Here is a 3819-nt window from a genome sequence, read left to right on the forward strand (position 1 = left end):
ACACAAATAATCATTTGACTTTTTTCCAAATATTTGTTGTGTTGGTTGTTCAGGAGTGATGACAGTCAACTGTTGATTTTCTGAAACAGCCTCTAATGTTTGTTAAATGTTGTGGATCAGCTGTAATGTTGAATATTTCTCTGTGTTTTCATGGTTAAACTGTTGATGAGGAATAGGTAGCAGTGTATTGATCATTTTCCTTTGTATGTTTCTCTTTGGTTTCCTCCAGGTGTCACCACTTCATCCACGATCACAGAGACATGGTCCATGATCGGAGAGACGTTGTTGAGGATGAGGGAGACATCGTCCACGATCAGAGACATTGTCCGTGATCGCAGAGACCTTGTCAAAGACGAGAGAGGCGTTGTCCTTGATCAGAGACATTGTCCCATGCTTCGTAGAGACCTTGGCGATAGAATCGGCGGAGACGGGGGTCACCGATTTGACGGCACTGCCGCGATCATGGAGACATTGTTAATGATCACAGAGACAGCGTCTATGATCTCAGAGACATCGTCCACGATCACAAAGACACTGTCCGCGATCACAGAGACTTTGTCCATAATCTCAGAGACATTGTCCGCGATCACAGAGACGTAGTCCACGATCACAGAGAGTGTTTGAACAATGAAGAAGTTCTTTGAGACCAGGACAGAGGCCTCCAGGTAATTCATAAACAGCTTTACATCAACTGTCCAACACAGATCACTGACATTGTGTTCAGTATATCAGAAAAGTGTAATAATAGAAGTAATCTGCAATATAAAAATAATGTATAATTAAACTGTATTAATAGATGTAATGTAAAAGTAACGTACATGATTGCTTCAATGATGAGTTGATTGACACACAAATAATCATTTGACTTTTTTCCAAATATTTGTTGTTGTTGGTTGTTCAGGAGGTGATGACAGTCAACTGTTGATTTTCTGAAACAACCTCTAATGTTTGTTAAATGTTGTGGTTCAGCTGTAATGTTGAATATTTCTCTGTGTTTTCATGGTTAAACTGTTGATGAGGAATAGGTAGCAGTGTATTGATCATTTTCCTTTGTATGTTTCTCTTTGGTTTCCTCCAGGTGTCACCACTTCGTCCTCGATCACAGAGACATGGTCCACGATCGCAGAGACATGGTCCATGATCGGAGAGACGTTGTTGAGGATGAGGGAGACATCGTCCACGATCAGAGACATTGTCCGTGATCGCAGAGACCTTGTCAAAGATGAGAGAGACGTTGTCCTTGATCAGAGACATTGTCCCATGCTTCGTAGAGACCTTGCGATAGAATCGGCGGAGACGGGGGTCACCGATTTGACGGCACTGCCCGCGATCATGGAGACATTGTCGATGGTCACAGAGACAGCGTCTATGATCTCAGAGACATCGTCCACGATCACAAAGACACTGTCCATGATCAGAGACTTTGTCCATAATCTCAGAGACATTGTCCGCGATCACAGAGACGTAGTCCACGATCACAGAGAGTGTTTGAACAATGAAGAAGTTCTTTGAGACCAGAACTGAGGCCTCCAGGTAATTCACAAACAGCTTTACATCAACTGTCCAACACAGATCACTGTTTAGTAAGGCATCAAAAATGTTCAAAAAATGACATAGTATAGTAAGGCGTCAGAAACCATCATAAGATGTCATAGTATAGTAAGGTGTCAAAAATGGTCAGAAAATGTTAAATGTTGTGGTTCAGCTGTAATGTTGAAGATTTCTCTGTGTTTTCATGGTTAAACTGTTGATGAGGAATAGGTAGCAGTGTATTGATCATTTTCCTTTGTATGTTTCTCTTTGGTTTCCTCCAGGTGTCACCACTTCGTCCACCACATCGTCCACGATCACAGAGACATGGTCCACGATCGCAGAGACATGGTCCATGATCGGAGAGACGTTGTTGAGGATGAGGGAGACATCGTCCACGATCAGAGACATTGTCCGTGATCGCAGAGACCTTGTCAAAGACGAGAGAGGCGTTGTCCTTGATCAGAGACATTGTCCCATGCTTCGTAGAGACCTTGCGATAGAATCGGCGGAGACGGGGGTCACCGATTTGACGGCACTGCCCGCGATCATGGAGACATTGTTAATGATCACAGGAGACAGCGTCTATGATCTCAGAGACATCGTCCACGATCACAAAGACACTGTCCGCGATCACGGAGACTTTGTCCATAATCTCAGAGACATTGTCCGCGATCACAGAGACGTAGTCCACGATCACAGAGAGTGTTTGAACAATGAAGAAGTTCTTTGAGACCAGAACTGAGGCCTCCAGGTAATTCACAAACAGCTTTACATCAACTGTCCAACACAGATCACTGACATTGTGTTCAGTATATCAGAAAAGTGTAATAATAGAAGTAATCTGCAATATAAAAATAATGTATAATTAAACTGTATTAATAGATGTAATGTAAAAGTAACGTACATGATTGCTTCAATGATTAGTTGATTGACACACAAATAATCATTTGACTTTTTTCCAAATATTTGTTGTTGTTGGTTGTTCAGGAGGTGATGACAGTCAACTGTTGATTTTCTGAAACAACCTCTAATGTTTGTTAAATGTTGTGGTTCAGCTGTAATGTTGAATATTTCTCTGTGTTTTCATGGTTAAACTGTTGATGAGGAATAGGTAGCAGTGTATTGATCATTTTCCTTTGTATGTTTCTCTTTGGTTTCCTCCAGGTGTCACCACTTCGTCCTCGATCACAGAGACATGGTCCACGATCGCAGAGACATGGTCCATGATCGGAGAGACGTTGTTGAGGATGAGGGAGACATCGTCCACGATCAGAGACATTGTCCGTGATCGCAGAGACCTTGTCAAAGATGAGAGAGACGTTGTCCTTGATCAGAGACATTGTCCCATGCTTCGTAGAGACCTTGCGATAGAATCGGCGGAGACGGGGGTCACCGATTTGACGGCACTGCCCGCGATCATGGAGACATTGTCGATGGTCACAGAGACAGCGTCTATGATCTCAGAGACATCGTCCACGATCACAAAGACACTGTCCATGATCAGAGACTTTGTCCATAATCTCAGAGACATTGTCCGCGATCACAGAGACGTAGTCCACGATCACAGAGAGTGTTTGAACAATGAAGAAGTTCTTTGAGACCAGAACTGAGGCCTCCAGGTAATTCACAAACAGCTTTACATCAACTGTCCAACACAGATCACTGTTTAGTAAGGCATCAAAAATGTTCAAAAAATGACATAGTATAGTAAGGCGTCAGAAACCATCATAAGATGTCATAGTATAGTAAGGTGTCAAAAATGGTCAGAAAATGTTAAATGTTGTGGTTCAGCTGTAATGTTGAAGATTTCTCTGTGTTTTCATGGTTAAACTGTTGATGAGGAATAGGTAGCAGTGTATTGATCATTTTCCTTTGTATGTTTCTCTTTGGTTTCCTCCAGGTGTCACCACTTCGTCCACCACATCGTCCACGATCACAGAGACATGGTCCACGATCGCAGAGACATGGTCCATGATCGGAGAGACGTTGTTGAGGATGAGGGAGACATCGTCCACGATCAGAGACATTGTCCGTGATCGCAGAGACCTTGTCCAAAGACGAGAGAGGCGTTGTCCTTGATCAGAGACATTGTCCCATGCTTCGTAGAGACCTTGCGATAGAATCGGCGGAGACGGGGGTCACCGATTTGACGGCACTGCCCGCGATCATGGAGACATTGTTAATGATCACAGAGACAGCGTCTATGATCTCAGAGACATCGTCCACCGATCACAAAGACACTGTCCGCGATCACGGAGACTTTGTCCATAATCTCAGAGACATTGT

General features: G+C 43.4%; 1 long non-coding RNA gene across 2 annotated transcripts; it reads left to right on the forward strand.

Annotated features, from left to right (window-relative positions):
* The first annotated feature begins 460 nt into the window (after nucleotides 1-460).
* On the forward strand, nucleotides 461-3575 carry LOC127143035 (uncharacterized). Of its 2 annotated transcripts, XR_007814200.1 has the most exons (5): nucleotides 461-665; nucleotides 1079-1533; nucleotides 1815-2284; nucleotides 2698-3152; nucleotides 3434-3575. It is a non-coding gene; the product is annotated as an uncharacterized LOC127143035 (long non-coding RNA). The 2 variants fall into 2 exon arrangements; XR_007814205.1 differs by lacking the exon at nucleotides 2698-3152.
* The last annotated feature ends 244 nt before the right edge of the window (nucleotides 3576-3819 follow it).

This window comes from Lates calcarifer, linkage group LG1 (assembly GCF_001640805.2).
Source record: "Lates calcarifer isolate ASB-BC8 linkage group LG1, TLL_Latcal_v3, whole genome shotgun sequence".
Classification (NCBI taxonomy): Eukaryota; Metazoa; Chordata; class Actinopteri; family Centropomidae; genus Lates; species Lates calcarifer.